At 38.9% G+C, this 14,684-nt stretch overlaps 1 protein-coding gene across 5 annotated transcripts in view; it reads left to right on the top strand.

Annotated features, from left to right (window-relative positions):
* Positions 1 to 14,684, top strand: part of Xiap (X-linked inhibitor of apoptosis) — a 42,721-nt gene that overhangs the window by 525 nt on the left and 27,512 nt on the right. Inside the window, exon 1 of one of the 5 annotated variants that reach the window (XM_005358427.3) lies at positions 76 to 171. The exons of the other annotated variants lie outside the window; for them this stretch is intronic. The gene's annotated coding sequence lies outside the window, so the exon portion shown is untranslated. Of the gene's footprint in view, positions 1 to 75; positions 172 to 14,684 lie in introns of those variants that run through there. 5 annotated transcript variants of the gene reach the window in all.

Genomic DNA, 14,684 nt, shown 5'->3' with positions numbered 1-14,684 from the left:
CTAGTTCTGCCTAGTTGGGCGGGAAGGCCGCGCCCGCCCACTCGCCCGCCCGCGGGGAATGCTGGACTGGGCTCCTTGTCCAAAGTTCCCGGGATTGATCCTGGAAGCCGTGGGTAGGGTGGCCGGCTTCAAGCTTTCGGGTCAGCCTCCTTAAACTTCGTGACACCTAAGGTAAATCTAGTTAATTAAAAAGAAAAAAGGTGATCAACCTCCCTATTCCCCCCCCCCCAGTCTCACGTATGGGGCAGGAGAGTGTGTTCCTGGCAAGGCTGTGCGAAACCAGAAGAATGAGGGCCAAAGAGCTTCCAGAGGAGGAAATAGCTGATCATTCTTGCCACCCTTGGTCACTTGCCCTGCATGGTTTTGAAAGAAAAATGTCAAATTGACTTTCAGTTTCATTATTGTAACTCCACAGTTTGCTTGAGTTGGGGAGGTGTTGTTCTTCTAAGGGAGGGCAATGGTGACTGCAGTCGCTCTCCAGAAAGGAAGGCGTTCTCACGGAAACTTTGGGAAAAACAGCTTCCCAGATTTTATTAATCTACTACTTTGCCTTCAAGCACAATTATGTCACTACTTCCGTCATCACATCCGTACCTTGATAATGAACCAGTCATCACATCTGTGCCTTGATAATGAAGGCGTCATTGAGATTTAATCTTGTAAGACTGGGGATTGCTGTAGTATTCTTCGTTCTTTTCTCCTTAATACTTTTTTTTTTTTTGGTGGCCAGTTCAAGAGAACACTATTAAGAACCGGCCTTCTTAGAATCAGCTATGACTCTTAGAGTTGGCTCAATCCTTTGCTTTACAAAACAGAAACTGAGGCTCAAGGTTTCATGACTTGCCTAAGGTTACAAGATTAGAACTCAGATTCCGTGGCCTGTAGCTTCATATATCCTCTAAGTACAAAATCTAACTCTGTTCTTTGTAACATTTTTGTACTGCATAATACTACTTCATGTTGGCGCCTGCACCTTTCCCAGTGAACTGAACATGTGTGTACTGAACATATATGTAAAGATTGTGCCTGGGATTGTTTTCCCCCATTACTTAAGAACGGAAAACATCTTAGGCCAAATAGAATTCTGACAGACACAAAAACCTAAGTTTGTGTCTTCTTGGACTGGGTTCCCTGGATCCTTGAAAGACACATGGGAAAAGTGATTAACACTGGATACTTCGAAGAAGAGAGATGGAAAGCTTTTCTCTTTGCTTTTCTCCTGTGCCTTAAATGTATGTTTGAATATTTTGTTATAAATGAGTTTTGATTTTATTACTAAAAAGTTTTAAAGTATACAAAGCTGGGTATCAGCATAAGTATTTGGAATAGTTATTTATTGCCATATCTAGTCATATGTCAGTGATTTATACTATAAAATAATGTGTGGCTTATGTTGTCTTAACAGAGCAAGTTTGATTATTTGGGTATTTATGTTTCTCTTTTGACTATCACTTATTGTTCCCCTGTTCATGTGAAATGGTAAAAAGGTTATGGTAGGCTTCCTGATTATCAAATTGTGTAGCAAACTGTAGATTTCAGATATCAAACTTGACATGTAGATAAATCTGAATCACATGGTCTTTCCGAATTACAATTATTGTATTGGGAGATGTAGCTCAGTGTGGTACAATGAGTGCTTGCTTACCATGTACAAGGTTTGATTTTGAACATCTCAAAGAAAAGGTTAAAAGTTGACCAGAGTACATTATATAATATGTGGAAATATAACATTGTTTTGTACAATGAATATACACCAATAGAAGAAAGCAGCGGGGGAGGGGGGGGGTGGAGCCAGACTTGGCTGCTTAATCACTGGAAACAGTGAAGGGGAACTGCAAATTCTTGTTCAACCTAGGCTACATTGTGAGTCCCTGCTTCAAAAACAAAGTTAGATTGAAGATATGGCTCAGTGTTTAAGCTTCCTGACAGCTTGCTCTTCCAGAGGACCTGGGTTTTATTCCCAGCACACACACACACACACACACACACACACACACACACACACACACGGTTTCTCACAGCCCACTCTAACTCCAATCCCAGGGGATTCAGTGCCCCCCTTTTGGCCTTCATGGGCACTGCATGCAAACCACCCATACACATAAAATTGTAAAATAAAGAGAGTCAATGCTCACAATTGTAATGTCTGCATTTGATAGAAAAAGGATCATGAGCTCAAAGCCAGCTCTGGATATATCAGACTTACAAACAGAATCATAATCAATAATATTTTTATATAGCATTGCATTATTTGGTACTTAAGTGTTTGCTTTTTTCCATATTTACCAACCTCATTCACATTATGCAGTTTTTAAAATGGTAAAGATTTTGGATTGGGGATAAATGCTTCAAAGAGTTTGGGATTCTAATTCAGTACAGAATGTTTGCATAATATTCACTAGGCCCTGTAGTCAGTCCCTAGAACTAAAGAATAGGTAAGACTGCACACATCCCCAGTATGAAATTCTCTTTTTCACATACAGGCTGATAAGGATCCAAGGATGAAAAAATGAATTGCTCAGTGTTATATTGCTTATATTAGCAGACTTTGGATTGGGCTCTACATTCTAGTCTAGAACACTTGTAGTTTATTGCTTTCATTCAGTGAGGCCAGATAAGGCAACAAAATAATGCTGGCTAAAGGTTAGTCAGACAGTTCGGTGGACAAGCAATATAATTAATATGCCAGTTAATTTAGTATAGCACTTAGAATTTTAACATAAATTTTCCCCTTTCATGTTGTGCATTAATTTAGCCTATCCCCTGTATCTAATGATTGATAACTCCAAATGTAACATAGTGAGATTTCACTGTTTTTGCTTGATTTAACAGTTAAGTCTAGTAGCAAGTGCTAGCAAGAGGGAAAAGGCTATGTTTTAGAAGATAAACATTTACTGAGTACCTAATAGGTGCCAAGAAACTACACTTTGTTTGAGAATCTAGAGACGAATAGATATCATATACAGTGATATACATTTGTAATTTTTGTACTTGGGAAAGTTAGGCAAGAAGGTAACATGTACTAGGACAGCCTGCGCTGCATATTGAGACTACCCACCTCAAAAAAGGCACTAAAAGATGAATAAGGTAAAGTGCCCTTGTTATTTTGAGGCAATAAGATTATGATAAGCTGGTGATTCTTAAATTTTATCTCCGGGGTAATCTGTTAATAGTATTATAAAACCTGTTAGCATTGTTTAAGGTCATTGTACATGTCAATTCAAGGAGACAGACAGTATTAGAAAATGAGAAATTAATACTGAACTTAAATAATATACAGTGGAAAATACCCTGAATTGGATCCATGGGACTTGTTTGTTTGTTTGTTTGTTTGTTTGTTTGTTTGTTTTGGGAGGAGTCTTGGCTTTATTTCCAGTTAGCTTTGGGATTGTGACTCTTAGTGTTATCATGTTTATTTTCTTTTTCACAAAGATAGGTTTATTCTATTTAATTCAATACAAAAAGTGTGTTTTGTGTATTTCAAAGGGCATGTTCTAGAAAGTTTATGAAGTTTGAGGTAGGAGAAAACTAGGGCCCTGTTATTCAGTACTTTCTCAATCAGAATTTTGTTGTGTTTCCTGTGTCAAAAAAGTCTTTCAAGGGCCTGGATAGATGACTCAGGGGTTAAAAACTGACTGCTCTTCCAGAGGACCTGGGTTCAATTCCCAGCACCCACCTGGCAGCTCACAACTGTCTGTAGCTCCAGTTCCAGGGAGCTAACACCTTCACACCAGTGTACATAAAATAAAATTAAATAAATTTTTATAAAGTCTTTAGTTCCAGGACAGGCTCTAAAACTACAGTGAAACCCTGTCTCGAACACCCCCCCACAAAGTCTTTCAAAATGTAATATTTGGGGGGGGGGAGGGTCTGATTCACGAGGAAAGGGATAAGTGCTGAGCTCCAGGCAGCTCCGTGTCACTCAGGTCTCCCTTATTTTTTATTTTATTTGAGACACTGTTTCCCAGTGTGTAGAACTTACTGTCCAGGAATTCTTTCTGTCTGCCAGGCCAAATTTGAACTCAGCGATCCAGCTGCTTCTGCTTCCCGAGTGCTGGAGTAAAGGCTGAAAATGTAATTTTTATCTGATAACGTATTTAAACTGTACAGATTTGAGCTTCTTGATTTCAAAAATTCAGATTCTATTATATTTTTAATTATGTCACTTTGTTGTTCTTGTTGTTGTTGTTTGGTTACTTTGACATGGGATTTCTCTGTGTAGCCCTGGCTGCCCTGGAACTTGCTCTGTAGATCAGGCTGGCCTTGAACCCATCTGCCTCTACCTCCTGAGTCCTGGGATTAAAGGGACACACCACCACCTGAATCTTATTTTTTTATTTTGCATTTTGTGGCAAGGTTTTGCTGTGTAGCTTAAACTGGCACATTTATATAGTGCCAGCTACTCTGGGTCTTAAGCAGAAAGATGTTTTTAGGGTGGATGTTTTTATTTTCAATTGATTTTTGCTGAACGATCTCTTGAGCTTGGGATTTTAAAAACAGACTGGCAACAGTGAGACCATGCCATTTTTAAAAGTCTTATAATAATATCAGTTATATTTTAAAGAGACAAGAAAGTAAGAGCAAGGTGAAAGTAGAACCTTAGTAACTTGTGGTTCAAACTTTATTTTTTGAGATAGATAAGACCCTAATGTGTATCTTCAGGGTGACCTAAAACCCTCCCCTTGCCTTATTCAGACTTCAGTTTCCTGAGTGCTAGGATTATAGATGGATGCTGCCACACCTAGCTTTCTTTCATTTAATTTTATGTATTTATTATTATTGTGTATTTTATAATATAATTTTATTATATGTATTATAATAAAATATTATTTATTTTGTTATATTGGTGGTGGTGGTATTTTGAGATCAATCTGTCTATTTAGTTCTGGCTAGGTGTAAATGCACAGAAATCCTCCTGCCTCTGCCTCCTGAGTGCTGGGATTACTCAGAGCCCCTTGGCATTTAATTTCAAACTTCTTATGATAAGTATTTCAATTTGAATTTTTTGGAAGTATAAATGGCAGTTGCTGGTCTGTTTTGTTTTGTATGGTAAGTGCAGAATGGGATTTTAAAACGAAAGAAGCAGGCTTCTAGGTTTGAGACTAGGAAAATTTATGGGAGCTTGTAGGAGAAGGACCCACTTGTTTGTCCTGGCCACCCAGAACTGGAATAACCACACAGAAATTGTATTAACTAAATCACTGCTTGTCCCATTAGCTCTAACTTCTTATTGGCTAACTCTTATATTAATTGAACCCATTTCTATTAATCTGTATATTGCCACGTGGCAGTGGCTTACTGGGTAAAATTCCCAGCGTCTGTCTCTGGCAGCTCCATGGCTTCTCTCTGACTCTGCTTTCTTTCTCTCAGCATTCAGTTCTGTCTTCCCCGCCTACCTAAGTTCTGCCCTATCAACAGACCAAGGCAGTTTCTTTATTAACCAATGAGAACAACATAGACAGAAGGACCTCCTACACCAGGAGCTCACAGACTCCTTTTTCTGGGCAAACAATTGTAGAGATAACATCAAAAATCAATGCATAAATTCTGACTTATACCCATAATACCCCATATGGTGGTACACACCTTTAATACTACTTGCACGTGGGAGCCAGAGTGAGGCGGATCTCTGAGTTTGAGGTCGGTCTGGTCTACAAAGTGAGTTCTGGGCCAGCCAAATCTGCATGACACCTGTCTCAAAAACCCAGAGACAAAAATGACATTGACTATCATATTAGATGAAGTTCTTGGTAAAAAAATAATTATTAACCCAGTGTTTATCAGGTAAGAGCACTTGTGGCACTTCTTCAGGACCATTTGGTCCCCAGCATACACATCATGTAGCTCACAGCTACCTGTAACTCCAGTTCCTGGAAATGAGCCTTCTTGTAACCTCTTAGAACACCTTCATATATATTTGAGCATGTTTTGTTGTGTAGCCCATGCCAGTCTGGTATTCCCTGTGTACCTCCGGGAGGCCTTGAATTTGGGATCCTCCTACCTCAGCCTCATGAGGAGTTGGGATTATACATGTAATTTGCTCTGTTTCATGATCTGGTTTTATAGTTATTTTCAAGAATTTGAGACATGGTGAAAAGCAATTAATTACTAATCGTAGACTGGGAATAAGTAACACTGATTGAATGGTCAGACAGAGTGAGTTTAGACGTTTTACATTTTGAGGTAAGGTCTGCTATGTAGCCCAGGTAGGACTTGAATTTGTTTGTGTTTTGTTTTGTTTTGTTTTTGTTTAGCGACACAGGGTTTCTCTGTATAGCTCTAGCTGTCCAGGAACTCCTGTTGACTAGGCTGGCCTTGAACTCACAAAATCAACCTAATGGCAAGCACCACAGTCACCCAACTGGGATTTGGATTCTTAATCTTCCTGCTTTAGCTCCATGGTCTTGAATGCTGGGATTATAGGTCTGATATATCCATGTCAGGCTAAGATCAACCTTTTTTTTTTCAGACAGGGTTTTTCTGTATAGTTTTGGAGTCTGTCCTAGAACTCATACTGTAGTAGACCAGGCTGGCCTTGAATTTACAGAGATCCATCTGCCTCCCCAAGTGCTGGGATTAAAGGCATGCTGTGACTGTGTAGAGTTGGCTAGTCGTGAATTTGTGGTTGGTCCTCCCATCTCTGCTTCTTAATTACTGAGATTACAGATAATGTGCCACCATGGCTGGCTAAGACTACCTTTTTTTAAAGGGTATTTGGTTAAATGGAGAAAAGGTGCTGCTACTATGCATTCCATGGCATCTATACTTACATGTTTAATTTATATTTTTATATATTTGTAACCATTTTTTTGACCTTAGAACATAGACTTGGAGTCTGTCCAGGATGGGATGTTATTAATTGTGAGTAGAGAAAGGAAGACTTTTAGTTCATGGACAGCCTTGGCAACATAGTAAAACCCTTTCTCCAAGTGAACAAAATAGGCCCCTCACTGTGCATGCCTGTGTGATCTGATCTGACTTTTATGCTTCAGAACATTTTCAAGCATAGAAAGGTTAGGAAGCCTCACATTTTCTTATACCTCTGTAGATGCTACCAATAATATTTATGGTACTTTCTCTAGAACCATATTAATAACAAACGGGTTTTTTGTCTTTCATTTGCTACGTTACGTCTGACAACCACCAGTCAGAACCACAGTTTGCCCATTTTATACCTGAGAGTTATAAGTGTGATTTGTAAAGTTAAATCAGATATCACATATCAAAACCCCCAACTAAATTTTAAAAGTTCACTGACAAATTATAGTTATGATCAAAAGAAACATGGTAAAAGAAGGAAAGAGGACAAGATATGAAATTACACAAATATATACTTAAATTCATTTCTTTTCAGCATGTTTTCTGGATTGGAGCAAATATTTACCTATAGCTAAGCATTTAGTTATAATATGGTATTAAGGAAAATAAAAATTGCAAGGTAGTGTTTGGTACTTGAGAACATTAAATACATACTCTTTTTTGTTTTTTTTTTTGAGACAGGGTTTCTCTGTGTAACAGCCCTGGCTGTCCTGGAACTTTTTTTTTTGTTGTTGTTGTTTTTTTTGTTTTTTTTTTTTTTCGAGACAGGGTTTCTCTGTGGTTTTGGAGCCTGTCCTAGAACTAGCTCTGTAGACCAGGCTGGTCTAGAACTCACAGAGATCCGCCTGCCTCTGCCTCCCGAGTGCTGGGATTAAAGACGTGCGCCACCACCGCCCGGCTGTCCTGGAACTTTCTCTGTAGAAACAACCTGGCCTCAAACTCACAGAAATCCCTCTGCCTCTGCCTCCTGAGTGCCGGGATTAAAGGCGTGCGCCACCACCACCCAGTTTAAAAAATACTTTTAAAATCAAGGCTAGCATAACTGAGGTAGATTACTGTCTCCAGTATTTAAGCTAAAACCCAAGTTTAGTGATGCATGCCTATAATATAAGTACTTGGTAGGTGAAAGGAGGAGGATCACGAGTTGTAGGCCAGCCCACGATACATAGTAAGTTAAAGCCTGATTTTCATGACACCTTACCATTAAGAAAAGGTAAAATTAATTCAATAAAGATAAAACCTAGACAGACTAAACCTACTAAATGTTTTAGTATAGACAACAAAGTTGTTTACAGATAGAGCAAAATATTTTGTTGTGGGAAAAGGAAAAAAAATAGCCTCCGATCAGGAATTTGTTTCAAGGGCTTGACATAGTGGTGCACGTTTGTCATTCCAGCACTCAGGAGTCCAAAGCAGAAAGATCACAACTTTTGAAGCTAGCCTGAACTACATAATGTGACTCTATCTCAAAAATGATAATAATAAAATAGCTAGGCATATTTTATATTACAGAGGTCTACACCTCTGTAATCACAGCACTTAGGAGATAGAGACAGATGGATCAAGAGTTCTAATCAAGATCCGTGCTGGTGAGATAGCTCAGTATGTGAACTTTCTTGCCTTCAGTCTGATAACCTGGATTAAGTCCCATAGTGAAATGAGAGTGCCAGTAACTGCGAGTATTCTTGACTTCTGCACATGCTCCCCACACTAAATAAATAAGTAAGTAAATGTGATTTCATATTTTTAAGTTCATGACTACCCTCCCATGCCCACTATAAAACAAGTGTATGGCTAGCCTGGGCTATGTGAGGCCTCATCTCAAAGTAAACAAATAAAAAAGGTTGTTTAGCACTTGCTTGAGATTCCTAGCATGAACATAAGATAAATATTTCATGCTGGGTTTCAAAGTACAGCCTGGTAAAATGTTTTCCTTGCATGCATGGGCCTTGGTTTCCATCCCAAGCATTACAAACAAATTAATAATTTATTCTGTGAAATTTCTAGGTTAAGTAATATAACCCATTTGCCAAAACGTTCACTAAATGAACACCGACAGGGCATTGTGAGATCACCTGATTGTCAATACTGACCCTGATCCCAGAGTTATGTAATCAAGTACAGAAGATCAGAATAATTTGTCAGTAATCAGCTATGTGGCCTTGGTCAAATTTTCTTTTCTGTGTGCCTTAGTATCTGTATCTGTGAAAGGAGCGATTTCTGCTCTCCTGTTCAGCACATAGTCTCATATATGAAATTTTCTAATCTTTTGAGACTATCTCACTTTGTACCTCTAACTGGCCTGGAACTCACAAATGTCTGCTGCCTCTGTCTCCCAAGTACTGGGATTAAAGGCATGGATACCACGCCCAGGTCATTGTGTGCAAGTTTGCTTTTGAATGCCTATAAAATGAAATATTTCTAATTTTCAGTATAATTGTTTCTCAGTCAGCTGCACCTTTGTAAGATATATGAGGAATAAAATAAAAAAGAAAGTAAAATGAGGGACATTGTTGGCTAGAGGTAGGCATAATCCTTTGTTCTTATTAGGTCTTTAAAAACCATTGTCCTTTTTCCTTTTTTAATTTCTTTTTTGAGACAGGGTCTCATTATGTAGCCTTAGGTGAGTTGTAACTCACTATGTAGATCTGACTGGACTCAGATTCACAGATTTACCTGACTATGCTTCCCTAGTGCTGAGAGATTAAAGGCATGCATCATCAGGTCCTCCTAATTATTTTTACATGCCAGTATATTAATGGTTAACTACAGATCAGTTAAAAATGCTTTTAAACAAAACCCATTTATTTTCAACTCAAAACTAATGAGCCAGATAGAAATGTGGCTTATACCAGTAATACCAGCATTGGTAAGCTAAAGCAGGAGACATTGCAGACCATCATGAGCTATCTAGTGAGTTCTAGGCCAACACAACCCATTGTACAGAGTAAGATCCTATCTATCTCCAAAATTGAGAAATTTACCCTCCTCTCCAGCAAAGTGACAATCAGGATTAAGTGGGTTTTTTCCCCCTTTTTGTAGCTGAGTTATTTCCATGTAACCAGTGGATCAAAAAGCATTTGTTTCCTGGCAAGTACCAGGAACATAACCTGTCCATCACTAAGACTTCACCTTTATCTTCTCCATCTCTTGTCTAACCTGTTGATCAACACTGTTAACATCAATTTACAGTTTCTCCTCTCTTGTATGTTTTCCTCCTAGACAGTTATCTAAGTAGCAAACTGGCAGGAAATCTTAGACTAGGTAGCAAACTAAAGAATGTATTGTTCTCTCTTCTGTAATTTATGAAACTTGTCTTTAATGGAAAGTCAAAACCTGGCAGTACAAGGCCCCAATACTCAGCTTATTAGGTCAATGTATTCACAGATGAAGGAAGCATTTTGACATGGATAGTAGCCAGATGACACTCTTGTGGGCAGGATTGTATAATGATCCCCTGACAAATTAAGAGTCTGCCTGCTTATTCTATTTATTAGAGTTCAGTGTACTAGCTGGATAAAAAGAAAGAAAGCACAAAGAAGAAAATAAATCAGTAATAGCATTACCCAGAGATAACAGGTTTTTTTAAAATAGGGTCTCCCATTGTGATCCAAGCTGGCTTGGAAATCACTGTGTATCCCAGGCTAATCTCAAACTTTGAGCAGTTTTCCTGCCTCAACCTCCTGTATATGGAGATACATTTGTCAGTCACCATGCCCTCAACAAAGAATTTCAGTGTATAACACTGCCATTTTATATGTTCTTATTATTGGGGTTATACAGCTTGTATCAACATCATTATGCTATTCTGGGGATCCCAGGACCTCGTGCATGCTAAGCAGGCATTGCACGACTTAATTACACCAAAACTCTGCAAACAGCTTCTTAATACAGTATCATGAAAATATGTTTGCTGTACGTTAGTATTCATCTACAACCCAAATTTTGTGACTTTTTGTTGTTGCTTGCTGTGGTTCTGGGGATGGAACACCATGCAAGTGTTTGATCTACTATACCCCTGGCTCTACAATCTGGGGTTTGCTTTTTTTAATGATTTGCACGGGGGGGGGGCACATGTGCCACAATGCATGAGAAGGTTAGAAGGATGCTTTCACCTGGGAACTGCAGATTCAACTCAGGTTGCCAGGCTTTTACCTGATAAACAGCCTCATCTGTCCAACCTGAGTTTATAATTATTACTGTTTTTTCCAAGACAGGGTTTCTCAGTGTAACAGCCCTGAGCTGACTTGGAACTCACTTTATAGACCAGGCTGGCCTCAAACTCACAGAGATCCTTCTGCCTCTGTTTCACTGAGTGCTGGGATTAAAGGCGTGTGCCACTATCACCCAGAAAGTTTATAATTATTGCTTCTGTTTCTGGTGCACAGAATTGAGTCCAGGTTCTATGGTAAGTGCACTGTGTGCTGTTAAACTGAACTTATATCTTTTTTTCTTTTTGGTTTTTTATGATAGGGTTTCTCTGTAGCTTTGGAGCCTATCCTGGATCTTGCTTTATATACCAGGATAACTTCCAAATCACAGAGATCCACCTGTCCTGTCTCCCTTTAAAGGTGTGTGCTACCACTGCCTGGCCTATATACTTTTTTTGAGATAGGATCTCCTGTAGTCTAGGCTAGCCTCCAATTTAGCAGGATTACAAATATGTGACTATGTTGATTTGGATGCAAATGGCCCCCATGGGCTCATAGGGTGTGGCACTATTAGGAGGTAGGGCCTTGTTGGAGTAGATGTGACCTTGTTGAAGGAAATGTGTCACTATGGAGGTGGGTATTGAGGTTTCATATATGCTCAAGTCATGCCCAGTGTGACAGTGCACTTCCTGTTGCCTATGGATCAAGATACAGAACTCTTAGCTCCTTCTCCAGCACCATGTCTGCCTACATGCTGCCATGCTTCCTGCTAGTCTTCCCGCCATGATGACAATGGACTAAAACTCTGAAACTGTAAGCCAGCGCCAATTAATTGTTTTCCTTCTTAAGAGTTGCCATGGTCGTGGTGTCTCTTCACAGCAGTAAAAGCCTAAGTAAGTCAGCCATTTGTTTTATTTCCCTAAGCACAATGTATCAGGTTTTGTCTGTCCAATTCCTTCCAATGTTTATGGGTATATTGACTTGTGATAGTGATCTTTGCTGAATAGGATAAAAAAGTATCATGTAATTATTCATTTTTGATTACAAATGAGATTCAGTAATTTTGCTGATCTTTATTTGCAAATATTCTGAGTCTCTGTTGGGATGTTCAACTTTTTCTTATAGAATTCTGAGTGAATTTGATGATTGCTGAGGTTTTTTTTTTTAAATTGGGAGCATGTGTCTCAAATTCTGTGCCTACACCACTTGCAAAGCTCACTTAATTTGAGGGTGAAACACATTCTTTCAGACTCAGCTGAATTTGTTCTTTAGCTGTAGGAACACCGTTAGCTAGTAGCATACCACTGTTTTTGTGATAATGTGATTTTCATCGTTATCCTTTTTTTGTTTTATTTGACTTAGGGCTTTGTGTAGGTTAGTCTACCCTCAAATTCATATAGTGGTGGCTGGCCTTAAATTGGTATATAACCCAGGTATTAAGCCTGTGTGGTTACTTGTCTCCCAAAAACTTGGACTTATTGAGGTATCACGCTTGACATATACCATTGACCTTTTTTTTTTTTTTTTTGGTCTTTGGAGACAGGGTTTCTCTGTGTAACATTCCTAACTGTCCTGGAACCAGCGCTGTAGACCAGGCTGGCTTCTAACTCACAGAGATCCCCCTGCCTCTGCCTCCTAAATGCTGGGATTGAAGGTGTGCACCACCACCATCCAGCTACCATTAACTTCTAAAAGCTAATATTCTTCTGTTGTGAGCCAGAGTTCCTGAAACAAATTGTGATATAAGGACCCCTATTTCATTTTTCCTAAGCCATATGTTATATTCTCTTAAGGTGAAAACATCCCAAATATAGAATTCTGGGGAATATTTAATGTTGTGATTGTAGATGGAAACCCTTTGATAAGTTTATGGGAGATCATCCATGTCTATAATAGAAAATAGAAGTCTAAAGTCTTAAAGCATACTAGTGAATAGATATTGCCTTTCTGTGGTTAATAGATAGAGTGAATCAGTTAAAACATTCTGTGTGTGTGTGTGTGTGTGTGTGTGTGTGTGTGTGTGTGTGTGCGTGTATGTGCACATGCACACGGGCGCATGTGTACACACACCTGTTCGTATATGGATGCATGTGTGTAGAGATCAGAAGACAACCTTGATCCCCTCCTTTCACCTGGGATTAAAGGCGTGCGCCACCACCAGTTTACCAGCCTTGTTTTTAAGCTCCACAATTACAGTTCATGTTGAGTATTCCCTTAGGAATGATAGGCTTGTAAGCACCTGTAACCCATGAGCCCATAGATGCATGTGCCTGAAGATGTAGCTGGTGTCTAGCCTTGAGTTCCACTGCTGTGTTAGTACAATTTTGCTGCTTTTCTTTGTGGGGGCTGAGCAATCTACTTTTTTGCTCCCTTTCACAATTTTGTGGGCACTTGACCAACATGTAGGAGCAAGTTGACAGTTTTTAAGTGATAATACTAGTTTTTGTAAGGAAAGAATAATTTATCCTGAATCAAATAATACTAGTTTTCTTTCTTTTTTGAGATAAAGAGCATTTGTAATCTTGCCAGTATAACTTTTTTTTTTCTGAGATGGTCTCACTATGTAGACCAAGCTGACTTCGAACTCATAGATGTCCTCCCACCTCTGTCTTCTCTCCTGAGTGCTGAGGTTGAAGGCTTGCATCACTACTCCTAACACTTTATTTTTCTATTAGCAATAATCATGTCCCAGTAAACTTTATTGGCTGTGATACTATTACTGAACAAAGCTAGCATTATTTTCAAATCATTGATTACTACATTCTGGGTCTTGATCATTAGTATGCTTTAATATGGTAGCAATATTATGGCTTATATCCCCTTTTTGTTCTTTTTTCCCTTTCAAATAACCTTTATTTTACATCTCTTAATAAAAATTTAGGAGAAAAACTTTTGTGTTGTTTATAAACAGAAAATTGACAGGGTTTTTTTTGTTTCTGTATGTCTCAACCTACTTCCTTTTTTCTCCAGGTTAGCAGTCTTCTTTCTATTCTTAGCACCTGCCCATAGTTTTATTCACAGAGCTGAATAGGATGTGTGTGTCTGTGTACACATGGGTATTTTACTTTTTTGAGCGGGAGACAGGATTTTATGTGATCAGGTTTATTTTGAACTCACCATGTAACAGGCTGCACTTGAACTCCTGCTTCTACCTCCCAAGTGCTAAGATTGCAGGCATGCGCCATTAATCCCAGCATTTCATGTGTGTTTTAAACCAACTATATTACCATTATAAAGTACTCCAAATCCATCATAAAAGCATGCACCATTTCTTGCTGCTCCATTTCGTTTCATTATTGACTTCCATGGTATAGTTTTTCCCAATCATTATTTCCCTCAAGATTTCCAACTGCCTTCCCCCTTTTGGCAAAGGTTTCTTTGACATTGTGCTCCCTGCTTTTCTCCATTTCTGGTTACCCAGTACAAAGCCTGAATATATTGATACAGGGAAGTCTTAAATTATCTCAGCATACACTATTGCTCCTTGGATCTTTTCATTTTCCTTCTTTTCTTTCTTTTATTTTTTAACATGCAAAGCCATTCTGTAACCTTTCGCCAGTAGGCATATACCCAATTTTCTTCTATATTCACAATTCTCTGCTTTTCATGGGATAAAACCGGACTTGCTGAACATAGCGGACAATGAGAACTACTGAGAACTCAAGAACAATGGCAATGGGTTTTTGATCCTACTGCACGTGCTGGCTTTGGGGG

Source organism: Microtus ochrogaster, chromosome X (assembly GCF_000317375.1).
Source record: "Microtus ochrogaster isolate Prairie Vole_2 chromosome X, MicOch1.0, whole genome shotgun sequence".
In the NCBI taxonomy this organism is placed as follows: domain Eukaryota; kingdom Metazoa; phylum Chordata; class Mammalia; order Rodentia; family Cricetidae; genus Microtus; species Microtus ochrogaster.
This window is presented reverse-complemented; position numbering and strand designations above follow the sequence as displayed.